The following is an 18,924-nucleotide window of genomic DNA, read 5'->3' as shown; positions in this document are numbered from 1 at the left end:
GTCTGTTTACAAATGTTGCCTCTTTGAACTACAATTCACATTTGTACGTGGAAAAGCACTTTTAAAGATCAAATGAGATGTTTAAAGTGATTTTCAAGCTTCCAGGGGCCCTAAACACAAGATTTGAGAAATGGGTAAAAGTGAATGAAAATGGCCAATTTACTCACTCTGAGGCCTTAAAAAGTGTTTCTCCTCAACGGGAAGTGAATTAAATAACATTTGTAGGCCTTTATTGTTCAAGCGAAAACGCCCGATTATTGACGAAAGAGATAACCACCCCCCCTTACGACATGCTTCAGAAACGAAAAAAATGGTCCGTTTTCAAATGTTGCGTCTTTGAACTACAATTAACATTGTACGTGGATAATCACTTTTAGAGATAAAATGAGATGTTTAAAGTGATTTTCAAGCTTCCAGGGGCCCTAAACACGAGATTTGAGAAATGGGTAAAAGTGAATGAAAATGGCCAATTTACTCACTCTGCGGCCTTAAAAAGTGTTTCTCCTCCACGGAAAGTGAATAAAATAACATTTGGATGCCTTTATTGTTCAATCAAAAACGCCCGTTTTTTGGTGAAAAAGATAACCACCCCCCCTTACGACATGCTTCAGAAACGAAAAAAATGGTCCATTTTCAAATGTTGCGTCTTTGAACTACAATTCACATTTGTACGTGGATAATCACTTTTAGAGATAAAATTAGATGTTTAAAGTGATTTTCATGCTTCCAGGGGCCTTAAACACAAGATTTGAGGTATGGGTAAAAGTGAATGGAAATGGCCAATTTACTCACTCTGAGGCCTTAACAAGTGTTTCTCCTCCACGGGAAGTGAATTAAATACCATTATGAGGCCTTTATTGTTCAAGCGAAAACGCCTGATTTTTGATGAAAGAGATAACCACCCCCCCTTACGACATGCTTCTGAAACTAAAAAAATGGTTCATTTTCAAATGTTGCGTCTTTGAACTACAATTAACATTGTACGTGGATAATCACTTTTAGAGATAAAATGAGATGTTTAAAGTGATTTTCAAGCTTCCAGGGGCCCTAAACACGAGATTTGAGAAATGGGTAAAAGTGAATGAAAATGGCCAATTTACGCACTCTGAGGCCTTAAAAAGTGTTTCTCCTTCACGGAAAGTGAATAAAATAACATTTGGATGCCTTTATTGTTCAATCAAAAACGCCCGTTTTTTGGTGAAAAAGATAATCACCCCCCCTTACGACATGCTTCAGAAACGAAAAAAATGGTCCATTTTCAAATGTTGCGTCTTTGAACTACAATTCACATTTGTACGTGGAAAAGCACTTTTAAAGATCAAATGAGATGTTTAAAGTGATTTTCATGCTTCCAGGGGCCTTAAACACAAGATTTGAGGTATGGGTAAAAGTGAATGAAAATGGCCAATTTACTCACTCTGAGGCCTTAAAAAGTGTTTCTCCTCCACGGGAAGTGAATTAAATACCATTATGAGGCCTTTATTGTTCAAGCGAAAACGCCTGATGTTTGATGAAAGAGATAACCAACCCCCCTTACGACATGCTTCTGAAACGAAAAAAATGGTCCATTTTCAAATGTTGCGTCTTTGAACTACAATTCACATTTGTACGTGGATAATCACTTTTAGAGATAAAATTAGATGTTTAAAGTGATTTACAAGCTTCCAGGGGACCTAAACACAAGCTATGAGGAATGGGTAAATATGAATGAAAATGGCCAATTTATTCACTCTGAGGCCTTAAAAAGATTTTCTCCACTCCAGAAAGTGAATTAAATAACATTTGTAGGCCTTTATTGTTCAATCAAAAACGCCCGATTTTTGACGAAAGAGATAACCACCCCCCCTTACGACATGCCTCAGAAACTAAAAAAATGGTCCATTTTCAAATGTTGCCTCTTTGAACTACAATTCACATTTGTACGGTGAAAAGCACTTTTAAAGATCAAATGAGATGTTTAAAGTGATTTTCATGCTTCCAGGGGCCTTAAACACAAGATTTGAGGAATGGGTAAAAGTGAATGAAAATGGCCAATTTACTCACTCTGAGGCCTTAAAAAGTGTTTCTCCTCCACGGGAAGTGAATTAAATACCATTATGAGGCCTTTATTGTTCAATCAAAAACGCCCGTTTTTTGGTGAAAAAGATAACCACCCCCCCTTACGACATGCTTCAGAAACGAAAAAAATGGTCCATTTTCAAATGTTGCGTCTTTGAACTACAATTCACATTTGTACGTGGATAATCACTTTTAGAGATAAAATTAGATGTTTAAAGTGATTTACAAGCTTCCAGGGGCCCTAAACACAAGCTATGAGGAATGGGTAAACATGAATGAAAATGGCCAATTTATTCACTCTGAGGCCTTAAAAAGATTTTCTCCACTCCAGAAAGTGAATTAAATAACATTTGTAGGCCTTTATTGTTCAATCAAAAACGCCCGATTTTTTACGAAAGAGATAACCACCCCCCCCTTACGACATGCCTCAGAAACTAAAAAAATGGTCCTTTTTCAAATGTTTCCTCTTTGAACTACAATTCACATTTGTACGGCAAAAAGCACTTTTAAAGATCAAATGAGATGTTTAAAGTGATTTTCATGCTTCCAGGGGCCTTAAACACAAGATTTGAGGAATGGGTAAAAGTGAATGAAAATGGCCAATTTACTCACTCTGAGGCCTTAAAAAGTGTTTCTCCTCCATGGGAAGTGAATTAAATAACATTTGTAGGCCTTTATTGTTTAAGCGAAAACGCCCGATTATTGACGAAAGAGATAACCACCCCCCCTTACGACATGCTTCAGAAACGAAAAAAATGGTCCGTTTTCAAATGTTGCGCCTTTGAATGACAATCCACATTTGTACGTGGATAATCACTTTTAGAGCTAAAATTAGATGTTTAAAGTGATTTTCAAGCTTCCAGGGGCCCTAAACACAAGATTTGAGAAATGGGTAAAAGTGAATGAAAATGGCCAATTTACTCACTCTGAGGCCTTAAAAAGTGTTTCTCCTCCACGGGAAGTGAATTAAATACCATTGGAGGCCTTTATTGTTCAAGCGAAAACGCCCGTTTTTTGGTGAAAAAGATAACCACCCCCCCTTACGACATGCTTCAGAAACGAAAAAAATGGTCCATTTTCAAATGTTGCGTCTTTGAACTACAATTCACATTTGTACGTGGATAATCACTTTTAGAGATAAAATTACATGTTTCAAGTGATTTACAAGCTTCCAGGGGCCCTAAACACAAGATATGAGGAATGGGTAAATATGAATGAAAATGGCCAATTTATTCACTCTGAGGCCTTAAAAAGATTTTCTCCACTCCAGAAAGTGAATTAAATAACATTTGTAGGCCTTTATTGTTCAATCAAAAACGCCCGATTTTTGATGAAAGAGATAACCACTCCCCCTTATGACATGCTTCTGAAACTAAAAAAAATGGTTCATTTTCAAATGTTGCGTCTTTGAACCACAATTAACATTGTACGTGGATAATCACTTTTAGAGATAAAATGAGATGTTTAAAGTGATTTTCAAGCTTCCAGGGGCCCTAAACACTAAATTTGAGAAATGGGTAAACGTGAATGAAAATGGCCAATTTACTCACTCTGCGGCCTTAAAAAGTGTTTCTCCTCCCCGGAAAGTGAATAAAATAACATTTGGATGCCTTTATTGTTCAATCAAAAATGCCCGTTTTTTGGTGAAAAGATAACCACCCCCCCTTACGACATGCTTCAGAAACGAAAAAAATGGTCCATTTTCAAATGTTGCGTCTTTGAACTACAATTCACATTTGTACGTGGATAATCACTTTTAGAGATAAAATTAGATGTTTAAAGTGATTTACAAGCTTCCAGCGGCCCTAAACACAAGATATGAGGAATGGGTAAATATGAATGAAAATGGCCAATTTATTCACTCTGAGGCCTTAAAAAGTTTTTCTCCACTCCAGAAAGTAAATTAAATAACATTTGTAGACCTTTATTGTTCAATCAAAAATGCCCGATTTTTGACGAAAGAGATAACCACCCCCCCTTACGACATGCTTCAGAAACAAAAAAAATGGTTCATTTTCAAATGTTGCATCTTTGAACGACAATCCACATTTGTACGTGGATAAACACTTTTAGAGATAAAATTAAATGTTTAAAGTGATTTTCAAGCTTCCAGGGGCCCTAAACACAAGATTTGAGAAATGGGTAAAAGTGAATGAAAATGGCCAATTTACTCACTCTGAGGCCTTAAAAAGTGTTTCTCCTCAACGGGAAGTGAATTAAATAACATTTGTAGGCCTTTATTGTTCAAGCAAAAACGCCCGATTATTGACGAAAGAGATAACCACCCCCCCTTACGACATGCTTCAGAAACGAAAAAAATGGTCCGTTTTCAAATGTTGCGTCTTTGAACTACAATTAACATTGTACGTGGATAATCACTTTTAGAGATAAAATGAGATGTTTAAAGTGATTTTCAAGCTTCCAGGGGCCCTAAACACGAGATTTGAGAAATGGGTAAAAGTGAATGAAAATGGCCAATTTACTCACTCTGCGGCCTTAAAAAGTGTTTCTCCTCCACGGAAAGTGAATAAAATAACATTTGGATGCCTTTATTGTTCAATCAAAAACGCCCGTTTTTTGGTGAAAAAGATAACCACCCCCCCCTTACGACATGCTTCAGAAACGAAAAAAATGGTCCATTTTCAAATGTTGCGTCTTTGAACTACAATTCACATTTGTACGTGGATAATCACTTTTAGAGATAAAATTAGATATTTAAAGTGATTTACAAGCTTTCAGGGGCCCTAAACACAAGATTTGAGGAATGGGTAAATATGAATGAAAATGGCTAATTTATTCACTCTGAGGCCTTAAAAAGTTTTTCTCCACTCCAGAAAGAGAACTAAATAACATTTGTAGACCTTTATTGTTCAATCAAAAACGCCCGATTTTTTGACGAAAGAGATAACCACCCCCCCTTACGACATGCTTCAGAAACAAAAAAAATGGTTCATTTTCAAATGTTGCATCTTTGAACGACAATCCACATTTGTACGTGGATAAACACTTTTAGAGATAAAATTAGATGTTGAAAGTGATTTTCAAGCCTTCAGGGGCCCTAAACACAAGATTTGAGAAATGGGTAAAAGTGAATGAAAATGGCCAATTTACTCACTCTGAGGCCTTAAAAAGTGTTTCTCCTCCACGGGAAGTGAATTAAATAACATTTGTAGGCCTTTATTGTTCAAGCGAAAACGCCCGATTATTGACGAAAGAGATAACCACCCCCCCTTACAACATGCTTCAGAAACGAAAAAAATGGTCCGTTTTCAAATGTTGCGTCTTTGAACTACAATTAACATTGTACGTGGATAATCACTTTTAGAGATAAAATGAGATGTTTAAAGTGATTTTCAAGCTTCCAGGGGCCCTAAACACGAGATTTGAGAAATGGGTAAAAGTGAATGAAAATGGCCAATTTACTCACTCTGCGGCCTTAAAAAGTGTTTCTCCTCCACGGAAAGTGAATAAAATAACATTTGGATGCCTTTATTGTTCAGTCAAAAACGCCCGTTTTTTGGTGAAAAAGATAACCACCCCCCTTACGACATGCTTCAGAAACGAAAAAAATGGTCCATTTTCAAATGTTGCGTCTTTGAACTACAATTCACATTTGTACGTGGATGATCACTTTTAGAGATAAAATTAGATGTTTAAAGTGATTTTCATGCTTCCAGGGGCCTTAAACACAAGATTTGAGGTATGGGTAAAAGTGAATGAAAATGGCCAATTTACTCACTCTGAGGCCTTAAAAAGTGTTTCTCCTCCACGGGAAGTGAATTAAATACCATTATGAGGCCTTTATTGTTCAAGCGAAAACGCCTGATTTTTGATGAAAGAGATAACCACCCCCCCTTACGACATGCTTCTGAAACTAAAAAAATGGTTCATTTTCAAATGTTGCGTCTTTGAACTACAATTAACATTGTACGTGGATAATCACTTTTAGAGATAAAATGAGATGTTTAAAGTGATTTTCAAGCTTCCAGGGGCCCTAAACACGAGATTTGAGAAATGGGTAAACGTGAATGAAAATGGCCAATTTACTCACTCTGAGGCCTTAAAAAGTGTTTCTCCTCCACGGGAAGTGAATTAAATAACATTTGTAGGCCTTTATTGTTCAAGCGAAAACGCCTGATTTTTGATGAAAGAGATAACCAACCCCCCTTACGACATGCTTCTGAAACAAAAAAAATGGTTCATTTTCAAATGTTGCGTCTTTGAACTACAATTAACATTGTACGTGGATAATCACTTTAAGAGATAAAATGAGTTGTTTAAAGTGATTTTCAAGCTTCCACGGGCCCTAAACACAAGATTTGAGGAATGGGTAAAAGTGAATGAAAATGGCCAATTTACTCACTGTGAGGCCTTAAAAAGTGTTTCTCCTCCACGGGAAGTGAATTAAATACCATTTGGAGACCTTTATTGTTCAAGCGAAAACGCCTGATTTTTGGTGAAAAAGATAACCACCCCCCCTTACGACATGCTTCAGAAACGAAAAAAATGTTCCATTTTCAAATGTTGCGTCTTTGAACTACAATTCACATTTGTACGTGGATGATCACTTTTAGAGATAAAATTAGATGTTTAAAGTGATATACAAGCTTCCAGGGGCCCTAAACACAAGATATGAGGAATGGGTAAATATGAATGAAAATGGCCAATTTATTCACTCCGAGGCCTTAAAAAGTTTTTCTCCACTCCAGAAAGTGAATTAAATAACATTTGTAGGCCTTTATTGTTCAATCAAAAACGCCCGATTTTTGACGAAAGAGATAACCACCCCCCCTTACGACATGCTTCAGAAACTAAAAAAATGGTCCGTTTTCAAATGTTGCCTCTTTGAACTACAATTCACATTTGTACGTGGAAAAGCACTTTTAAAGATCAAATGAGATGTTTAAAGTGATTTTCATGCTTCCAGGGGCCTTAAACACAAGATTTGAGGAATGGGTAAAAGTGAATGAAAATGGCCAATTTACTCACTCTGAGGCCTTAAAAAGTGTTTCTCCTCCACGGGAAGTGAATTAAATACCATTATGAGGCCTTTATTGTTCAAGCGAAAACGCCTGATTTTTGATGAAAGAGATAACCACCCCCCTTTACGACATGCTTCTGAAACTAAAAAAATGGTTCATTTTCAAATGTTGCGTCTTTGAACTACAATTAACATTTTACGTGGGTAATAACTTTTAGAGATAAAATGAGATGTTTAAAGTGATTTTCAAGCTTCCAGGGGCCCTAAACACGAGATTTGAGAAATGGGTAAACGTGAATGAAAATGGCCAATTTACTCACTCTGCGGCCTTAAAAAGTGTTTCTCCTCCACGGAAAGTAAATAAAATAACATTTGGATGCCTTTATTGTTCAATCAAAAACGCACGTTTTTTGGTGAAAAAGATAACAACCCCCCCTTACGACATGCTTCAGAAACGAAAAAAATGTTCCATTTTCAAATGTTGCGTCTTTGAACTACAATTCACATTTGTATGTGGATGATCACTTTTAGAGATAAAATTAGATGTTTAAAGTGATTTACAAGCTTCCAGGGGCCCTAAACACAAGATATGAGGAATGGGTAAATATGAATGAAACTGGCCAATTTATTCACTCTGAGGCCTTAAAAAGTTTTTCTCCACTCCAGAAAGTGAATTAAATAACATTTGTAGGCCTTTATTGTTCAATCAAAAACGCCCGATGTTTGACGAAAGAGATACCCACCCCCCCTCACGACATGCTTCAGAAACAAAAAAAATGGTTCATTTTCAAATGTTGCATCTTTGAACGACAATCCACATTTGTATGTGGATAAACACTTTTAGAGATAAAATTGGATGTTTAAAGTGATTTTCAAGCTTCCAGGGGCCCTAAACACAAGATTTGAGAAATGGGTAAAAGTGAATGAAAATGGCCAATTTACTCACTCTGAGGCCTTAAAAAGTGTTTCTCCTCAACGGGAAGTGAATTAAATAACATTTGTAGGCCTTTATTGTTCAAGCGAAAACGCCCGATTATTGACGAAAGAGATAACCACCCCCCCTTACGACATGCTTCAGAAACGAAAAAAATGGTCCGTTTTCAAATGTTGCGTCTTTGAATGACAATCCACATTTGTACGTGGATAATCACTTTTAGAGCTAAAATTAGATGTTTAAAGTGATTTTCAAGCTTCCAGGGTCCCTAAACACAAGATTTGAGAAATGGGTAAAAGTGAATAAAAATGGCCAATTTACTCACTCTGAGGCCTTAAAAAGTGTTTCTCCTCCACGGGAAGTGAATTAAATACCATTTGGAGGCGTTTATTGTTCAAGCGAAAACACCTGATTTTTGATGAAAGAGATAACCACCCCCCCTTACGACATGCTTCAGAAACGAATAAAATGGTCCGTTTTCAAATGTTGCGTCTTTGAATGACAATCCACATTTGTACGTGGATAATCACTTTTAGAGCTAAAATTAGATGTTTAAAGTGATTTTCAAGCTTCCAGGGGCCCTAAACACAAGATTTGAGAAATGGGTAAAAGTGAATGAAAATGGCCAATTTACTCACTCTGAGGCCTTAAAAAGTTTTTTTCCACTCCAGAAAGTGAATTAAATAACATTTGTAGGCCTTTATTGTTCAATCAAAAACGCCCGATTTTTGACTAAAGAGATACCCACCCCCCCTTACGACATGCTTCAGAAACTAAAAAAATGGTCCGTTTTCAAATGTTGCCTCTTTGAACTACAATTCACATTTGTACGTGGAAAAGCACTTTTAAAGATCAAATGAGATGTTTAAAGTGATTTTCATGCTTCCAGGGGCCTTGAACACAAGATTTGAGGAATGGGTAAAAGTGAATGAAAATGGCCAATTTACTCACTCTGAGGCCTTAAAAAGTGTTTCTCCTCCACGGGAAGTGAATTAAATAACATTTGTAGGCCTTTATTGTTCAAGCGAAAACGCCTGATTTTTGATGAAAGAGATAACCAACCCCCCTTACGACATGCTTCTGAAACAAAAAAAATGGTTCATTTTCAAATGTTGCGTCTTTGAACTACAATTAACATTGTACGTGGATAATCACTTTTAGAGATAAAATGAGTTGTTTAAAGTGATTTTCAAGCTTCCACGGGCCCTAAACACAAGATTTGAGGTATGGGTAAAAGTGAATGAAAATGGCCAATTTACTCACTCTGAGGCCTTAAAAAGTGTTTCTCCTCCACGGGAAGTGAATTAAATACCATTATGAGGCCTTTATTGTTCAAGCGAAAACGCCTGATGTTTGATGAAAGAGATAACCAACCCCCCTTACGACATGCTTCTGAAACGAAAAAAATGGTCCATTTTCAAATGTTGCGTCTTTGAACTACAATTCACATTTGTACGTGGATAATCACTTTTAGAGATAAAATTAGATGTTTAAAGTGATTTACAAGCTTCCAGGGGACCTAAACACAAGCTATGAGGAATGGGTAAATATGAATGAAAATGGCCAATTTATTCACTCTGAGGCCTTAAAAAGATTTTCTCCACTCCAGAAAGTGAATTAAATAACATTTGTAGGCCTTTATTGTTCAATCAAAAACGCCCGATTTTTGACGAAAGAGATAACCACCCCCCCTTACGACATGCCTCAGAAACTAAAAAAATGGTCCATTTTCAAATGTTGCCTCTTTGAACTACAATTCACATTTGTACGGTGAAAAGCACTTTTAAAGATCAAATGAGATGTTTAAAGTGATTTTCATGCTTCCAGGGGCCTTAAACACAAGATTTGAGGAATGGGTAAAAGTGAATGAAAATGGCCAATTTACTCACTCTGAGGCCTTAAAAAGTGTTTCTCCTCCACGGGAAGTGAATTAAATACCATTATGAGGCCTTTATTGTTCAATCAAAAACGCCCGTTTTTTGGTGAAAAAGATAACCACCCCCCCTTACGACATGCTTCAGAAACGAAAAAAATGGTCCATTTTCAAATGTTGCGTCTTTGAACTACAATTCACATTTGTACGTGGATAATCACTTTTAGAGATAAAATTAGATGTTTAAAGTGATTTACAAGCTTCCAGGGGCCCTAAACACAAGCTATGAGGAATGGGTAAACATGAATGAAAATGGCCAATTTATTCACTCTGAGGCCTTAAAAAGATTTTCTCCACTCCAGAAAGTGAATTAAATAACATTTGTAGGCCTTTATTGTTCAATCAAAAACGCCCGATTTTTTACGAAAGAGATAACCACCCCCCCCTTACGACATGCCTCAGAAACTAAAAAAATGGTCCTTTTTCAAATGTTTCCTCTTTGAACTACAATTCACATTTGTACGGCAAAAAGCACTTTTAAAGATCAAATGAGATGTTTAAAGTGATTTTCATGCTTCCAGGGGCCTTAAACACAAGATTTGAGGAATGGGTAAAAGTGAATGAAAATGGCCAATTTACTCACTCTGAGGCCTTAAAAAGTGTTTCTCCTCCATGGGAAGTGAATTAAATAACATTTGTAGGCCTTTATTGTTTAAGCGAAAACGCCCGATTATTGACGAAAGAGATAACCACCCCCCCTTACGACATGCTTCAGAAACGAAAAAAATGGTCCGTTTTCAAATGTTGCGCCTTTGAATGACAATCCACATTTGTACGTGGATAATCACTTTTAGAGCTAAAATTAGATGTTTAAAGTGATTTTCAAGCTTCCAGGGGCCCTAAACACAAGATTTGAGAAATGGGTAAAAGTGAATGAAAATGGCCAATTTACTCACTCTGAGGCCTTAAAAAGTGTTTCTCCTCCACGGGAAGTGAATTAAATACCATTGGAGGCCTTTATTGTTCAAGCGAAAACGCCCGTTTTTTGGTGAAAAAGATAACCACCCCCCCTTACGACATGCTTCAGAAACGAAAAAAATGGTCCATTTTCAAATGTTGCGTCTTTGAACTACAATTCACATTTGTACGTGGATAATCACTTTTAGAGATAAAATTACATGTTTCAAGTGATTTACAAGCTTCCAGGGGCCCTAAACACAAGATATGAGGAATGGGTAAATATGAATGAAAATGGCCAATTTATTCACTCTGAGGCCTTAAAAAGATTTTCTCCACTCCAGAAAGTGAATTAAATAACATTTGTAGGCCTTTATTGTTCAATCAAAAACGCCCGATTTTTGATGAAAGAGATAACCACTCCCCCTTATGACATGCTTCTGAAACTAAAAAAAATGGTTCATTTTCAAATGTTGCGTCTTTGAACCACAATTAACATTGTACGTGGATAATCACTTTTAGAGATAAAATGAGATGTTTAAAGTGATTTTCAAGCTTCCAGGGGCCCTAAACACTAAATTTGAGAAATGGGTAAACGTGAATGAAAATGGCCAATTTACTCACTCTGCGGCCTTAAAAAGTGTTTCTCCTCCCCGGAAAGTGAATAAAATAACATTTGGATGCCTTTATTGTTCAATCAAAAATGCCCGTTTTTTGGTGAAAAGATAACCACCCCCCCTTACGACATGCTTCAGAAACGAAAAAAATGGTCCATTTTCAAATGTTGCGTCTTTGAACTACAATTCACATTTGTACGTGGATAATCACTTTTAGAGATAAAATTAGATGTTTAAAGTGATTTACAAGCTTCCAGCGGCCCTAAACACAAGATATGAGGAATGGGTAAATATGAATGAAAATGGCCAATTTATTCACTCTGAGGCCTTAAAAAGTTTTTCTCCACTCCAGAAAGTAAATTAAATAACATTTGTAGACCTTTATTGTTCAATCAAAAATGCCCGATTTTTGACGAAAGAGATAACCACCCCCCCTTACGACATGCTTCAGAAACAAAAAAAATGGTTCATTTTCAAATGTTGCATCTTTGAACGACAATCCACATTTGTACGTGGATAAACACTTTTAGAGATAAAATTAAATGTTTAAAGTGATTTTCAAGCTTCCAGGGGCCCTAAACACAAGATTTGAGAAATGGGTAAAAGTGAATGAAAATGGCCAATTTACTCACTCTGAGGCCTTAAAAAGTGTTTCTCCTCAACGGGAAGTGAATTAAATAACATTTGTAGGCCTTTATTGTTCAAGCAAAAACGCCCGATTATTGACGAAAGAGATAACCACCCCCCCTTACGACATGCTTCAGAAACGAAAAAAATGGTCCGTTTTCAAATGTTGCGTCTTTGAACTACAATTAACATTGTACGTGGATAATCACTTTTAGAGATAAAATGAGATGTTTAAAGTGATTTTCAAGCTTCCAGGGGCCCTAAACACGAGATTTGAGAAATGGGTAAAAGTGAATGAAAATGGCCAATTTACTCACTCTGCGGCCTTAAAAAGTGTTTCTCCTCCACGGAAAGTGAATAAAATAACATTTGGATGCCTTTATTGTTCAATCAAAAACGCCCGTTTTTTGGTGAAAAAGATAACCACCCCCCCCTTACGACATGCTTCAGAAACGAAAAAAATGGTCCATTTTCAAATGTTGCGTCTTTGAACTACAATTCACATTTGTACGTGGATAATCACTTTTAGAGATAAAATTAGATATTTAAAGTGATTTACAAGCTTTCAGGGGCCCTAAACACAAGATTTGAGGAATGGGTAAATATGAATGAAAATGGCTAATTTATTCACTCTGAGGCCTTAAAAAGTTTTTCTCCACTCCAGAAAGAGAACTAAATAACATTTGTAGACCTTTATTGTTCAATCAAAAACGCCCGATTTTTTGACGAAAGAGATAACCACCCCCCCTTACGACATGCTTCAGAAACAAAAAAAATGGTTCATTTTCAAATGTTGCATCTTTGAACGACAATCCACATTTGTACGTGGATAAACACTTTTAGAGATAAAATTAGATGTTGAAAGTGATTTTCAAGCCTTCAGGGGCCCTAAACACAAGATTTGAGAAATGGGTAAAAGTGAATGAAAATGGCCAATTTACTCACTCTGAGGCCTTAAAAAGTGTTTCTCCTCCACGGGAAGTGAATTAAATAACATTTGTAGGCCTTTATTGTTCAAGCGAAAACGCCCGATTATTGACGAAAGAGATAACCACCCCCCCTTACAACATGCTTCAGAAACGAAAAAAATGGTCCGTTTTCAAATGTTGCGTCTTTGAACTACAATTAACATTGTACGTGGATAATCACTTTTAGAGATAAAATGAGATGTTTAAAGTGATTTTCAAGCTTCCAGGGGCCCTAAACACGAGATTTGAGAAATGGGTAAAAGTGAATGAAAATGGCCAATTTACTCACTCTGCGGCCTTAAAAAGTGTTTCTCCTCCACGGAAAGTGAATAAAATAACATTTGGATGCCTTTATTGTTCAGTCAAAAACGCCCGTTTTTTGGTGAAAAAGATAACCACCCCCCTTACGACATGCTTCAGAAACGAAAAAAATGGTCCATTTTCAAATGTTGCGTCTTTGAACTACAATTCACATTTGTACGTGGATGATCACTTTTAGAGATAAAATTAGATGTTTAAAGTGATTTTCATGCTTCCAGGGGCCTTAAACACAAGATTTGAGGTATGGGTAAAAGTGAATGAAAATGGCCAATTTACTCACTCTGAGGCCTTAAAAAGTGTTTCTCCTCCACGGGAAGTGAATTAAATACCATTATGAGGCCTTTATTGTTCAAGCGAAAACGCCTGATTTTTGATGAAAGAGATAACCACCCCCCCTTACGACATGCTTCTGAAACTAAAAAAATGGTTCATTTTCAAATGTTGCGTCTTTGAACTACAATTAACATTGTACGTGGATAATCACTTTTAGAGATAAAATGAGATGTTTAAAGTGATTTTCAAGCTTCCAGGGGCCCTAAACACGAGATTTGAGAAATGGGTAAACGTGAATGAAAATGGCCAATTTACTCACTCTGAGGCCTTAAAAAGTGTTTCTCCTCCACGGGAAGTGAATTAAATAACATTTGTAGGCCTTTATTGTTCAAGCGAAAACGCCTGATTTTTGATGAAAGAGATAACCAACCCCCCTTACGACATGCTTCTGAAACAAAAAAAATGGTTCATTTTCAAATGTTGCGTCTTTGAACTACAATTAACATTGTACGTGGATAATCACTTTAAGAGATAAAATGAGTTGTTTAAAGTGATTTTCAAGCTTCCACGGGCCCTAAACACAAGATTTGAGGAATGGGTAAAAGTGAATGAAAATGGCCAATTTACTCACTGTGAGGCCTTAAAAAGTGTTTCTCCTCCACGGGAAGTGAATTAAATACCATTTGGAGACCTTTATTGTTCAAGCGAAAACGCCTGATTTTTGGTGAAAAAGATAACCACCCCCCCTTACGACATGCTTCAGAAACGAAAAAAATGTTCCATTTTCAAATGTTGCGTCTTTGAACTACAATTCACATTTGTACGTGGATGATCACTTTTAGAGATAAAATTAGATGTTTAAAGTGATATACAAGCTTCCAGGGGCCCTAAACACAAGATATGAGGAATGGGTAAATATGAATGAAAATGGCCAATTTATTCACTCCGAGGCCTTAAAAAGTTTTTCTCCACTCCAGAAAGTGAATTAAATAACATTTGTAGGCCTTTATTGTTCAATCAAAAACGCCCGATTTTTGACGAAAGAGATAACCACCCCCCCTTACGACATGCTTCAGAAACTAAAAAAATGGTCCGTTTTCAAATGTTGCCTCTTTGAACTACAATTCACATTTGTACGTGGAAAAGCACTTTTAAAGATCAAATGAGATGTTTAAAGTGATTTTCATGCTTCCAGGGGCCTTAAACACAAGATTTGAGGAATGGGTAAAAGTGAATGAAAATGGCCAATTTACTCACTCTGAGGCCTTAAAAAGTGTTTCTCCTCCACGGGAAGTGAATTAAATACCATTATGAGGCCTTTATTGTTCAAGCGAAAACGCCTGATTTTTGATGAAAGAGATAACCACCCCCCTTTACGACATGCTTCTGAAACTAAAAAAATGGTTCATTTTCAAATGTTGCGTCTTTGAACTACAATTAACATTTTACGTGGGTAATAACTTTTAGAGATAAAATGAGATGTTTAAAGTGATTTTCAAGCTTCCAGGGGCCCTAAACACGAGATTTGAGAAATGGGTAAACGTGAATGAAAATGGCCAATTTACTCACTCTGCGGCCTTAAAAAGTGTTTCTCCTCCACGGAAAGTAAATAAAATAACATTTGGATGCCTTTATTGTTCAATCAAAAACGCACGTTTTTTGGTGAAAAAGATAACAACCCCCCCTTACGACATGCTTCAGAAACGAAAAAAATGTTCCATTTTCAAATGTTGCGTCTTTGAACTACAATTCACATTTGTATGTGGATGATCACTTTTAGAGATAAAATTAGATGTTTAAAGTGATTTACAAGCTTCCAGGGGCCCTAAACACAAGATATGAGGAATGGGTAAATATGAATGAAACTGGCCAATTTATTCACTCTGAGGCCTTAAAAAGTTTTTCTCCACTCCAGAAAGTGAATTAAATAACATTTGTAGGCCTTTATTGTTCAATCAAAAACGCCCGATGTTTGACGAAAGAGATACCCACCCCCCCTCACGACATGCTTCAGAAACAAAAAAAATGGTTCATTTTCAAATGTTGCATCTTTGAACGACAATCCACATTTGTATGTGGATAAACACTTTTAGAGATAAAATTGGATGTTTAAAGTGATTTTCAAGCTTCCAGGGGCCCTAAACACAAGATTTGAGAAATGGGTAAAAGTGAATGAAAATGGCCAATTTACTCACTCTGAGGCCTTAAAAAGTGTTTCTCCTCAACGGGAAGTGAATTAAATAACATTTGTAGGCCTTTATTGTTCAAGCGAAAACGCCCGATTATTGACGAAAGAGATAACCACCCCCCCTTACGACATGCTTCAGAAACGAAAAAAATGGTCCGTTTTCAAATGTTGCGTCTTTGAATGACAATCCACATTTGTACGTGGATAATCACTTTTAGAGCTAAAATTAGATGTTTAAAGTGATTTTCAAGCTTCCAGGGTCCCTAAACACAAGATTTGAGAAATGGGTAAAAGTGAATAAAAATGGCCAATTTACTCACTCTGAGGCCTTAAAAAGTGTTTCTCCTCCACGGGAAGTGAATTAAATACCATTTGGAGGCGTTTATTGTTCAAGCGAAAACACCTGATTTTTGATGAAAGAGATAACCACCCCCCCTTACGACATGCTTCAGAAACGAATAAAATGGTCCGTTTTCAAATGTTGCGTCTTTGAATGACAATCCACATTTGTACGTGGATAATCACTTTTAGAGCTAAAATTAGATGTTTAAAGTGATTTTCAAGCTTCCAGGGGCCCTAAACACATGATTTGAGAAATGGGTAAAAGTGAATGAAAATGGCCAATTTACTCACTCTGAGGCCTTAAAAAGTTTTTTTCCACTCCAGAAAGTGAATTAAATAACATTTGTAGGCCTTTATTGTTCAATCAAAAACGCCCGATTTTTGACTAAAGAGATACCCACCCCCCCTTACGACATGCTTCAGAAACTAAAAAAATGGTCCGTTTTCAAATGTTGCCTCTTTGAACTACAATTCACATTTGTACGTGGAAAAGCACTTTTAAAGATCAAATGAGATGTTTAAAGTGATTTTCATGCTTCCAGGGGCCTTAAACACAAGATTTGAGGAATGGGTAAAAGTGAATGAAAATGGCCAATTTACTCACTCTGAGGCCTTAAAAAGTGTTTCTCCTCCACGGGAAGTGAATTAAATAACATTTGTAGGCCTTTATTGTTCAAGCGAAAACGCCTGATTTTTGATGAAAGAGATAACCAACCCCCCTTACGACATGCTTCTGAAACAAAAAAAATGGTTCATTTTCAAATGTTGCGTCTTTGAACTACAATTAACATTGTACGTGGATAATCACTTTTAGAGATAAAATGAGTTGTTTAAAGTGATTTTCAAGCTTCCACGGGCCCTAAACACAAGATTTGAGGAATGGGTAAAAGTGAATGAAAATGGCCAATTTACTCACTGTGAGGCCTTAAAAAGTGTTTCTCCTCCACGGGAAGTGAATTAAATACCATTTGGAGGCCTTTATTGTTCAAGCGAAAACGCCTGATTTTTGGTGAAAAAGATAACCACCCCCCCTTACGACATGCTTCAGAAACGAAAAAAATGTTCCTTTTTCAAATGTTGCGTCTTTGAACTACAATTCACATTTGTACGTGGATGATCACTTTTAGAGATAAAATTAGATGTTTAAAGTGATATACAAGCTTCCAGGGGCCCTAAACACAAGATATGAGGAATGGGTAAATATGAATGAAAATGGCCAATTTATTCACTCCGAGGCCTTAAAAAGTTTTTCTCCACTCCAGAAAGTGAATTAAATAACATTTGTAGGCCTTTATTGTTCAATCAAAAACGCCCGATTTTTGACGAAAGAGATAACCACCCCCCTTTACGACATGCTTCAGAAACTAAAAAAATGGTCCGTTTTCAAATGTTGCCTCTTTGAACTACAATTCACATTTGTACGTGGAAAAGCACTTTTAAAGATCAAATGAGATGTTTAAAGTGATTTTCATGCTTCCAGGGGCCTTAAACACAAGATTTGAGGAATGGGTAAAAGTGAATGAAAATGGCCAATTTACTCACTCTGAGGCCTTAAAAAGTGTTTCTCCTCCACGGGAAGTGAATTAAATACCATTATGAGGCCTTTATTGTTCAAGCGAAAACGCCTGATTTTTGATGAAAGAGATAACCACCCCCCTTTACGACATGCTTCTGAAACTAAAAAAATGGTTCATTTTCAAATGTTGCGTCTTTGAACTACAATTAACATTTTACGTGGGTAATAACTTTTAGAGATAAAATGAGATGTTTAAAGTGATTTTCAAGCTTCCAGGGGCCCTAAACACGAGATTTGAGAAATGGGTAAACGTGAATGAAAATGGCCAATTTACTCACTCTGCGGCCTTAAAAAGTGTTTCTCCTCCACGGAAAGTAAATAAAATAACATTTGGATGCCTTTATTGTTCAATCAAAAACGCACGTTTTTTGGTGAAAAAGATAACAACCCCCCCTTACGACATGCTTCAGAAACGAAAAAAATGTTCCATTTTCAAATGTTGCGTCTTTGAACTACAATTCACATTTGTACGTGGATGATCACTTTTAGAGATAAAATTAGATGTTTAAAGTGATTTACAAGCTTCCAGGGGCCCTAAACACAAGATATGAGGAATGGGTAAATATGAATGAAACTGGCCAATTTATTCACTCTGAGGCCTTAAAAAGTTTTTCTCCACTCCAGAAAGTGAATTAAATAACATTTGTAGGCCTTTATTGTTCAATCAAAAACGCCCGATGTTTGACGTAAGAGATACCCACCCCCCCTCACGACATGCTTCAGAAACAAAAAAAATGGTTCATTTTCAAATGTTGCATCTTTGAACGACAATCCACATTTGTATGTGGATAAACACTTTTAGAGATAAAATTAGATGTTTAAAGTGATTTTCAAGCTTCCAGGGGCCCTAAACACAAGATTTGAGAAATGGGTAAAAGTGAATGAAAATGGCCAATTTACTCACTCTGAGGCCTTAAAAAGTGTTTCTCCTCAACGGGAAGTGAATTAAATAACATTTGTAGGCCTTTATTGTTCAAGCGAAAACGCCTGATTATTGACGAAAGAGATAACCACCCCCCCTTACGACATGCTTCAGAAACGAAAAAAATGGTCCGTTTTCAAATGTTGCGTCTTTGAATGACAATCCACATTTGTACGTGGATAATCACTTTTAGAGCTAAAATTAGATGTTTAAAGTGATTTTCAAGCTTCCAGGGTCCCTAAACACAAGATTTGAGAAATGGGTAAAAGTGAATAAAAATGGCCAAT

The sequence above is a fragment of the Triturus cristatus genome, chromosome 5_1 (genome assembly GCF_964204655.1).
Source record: "Triturus cristatus chromosome 5_1, aTriCri1.1, whole genome shotgun sequence".
In the NCBI taxonomy this organism is placed as follows: domain Eukaryota; kingdom Metazoa; phylum Chordata; class Amphibia; order Caudata; family Salamandridae; genus Triturus; species Triturus cristatus.
This window is presented reverse-complemented; position numbering follows the sequence as displayed.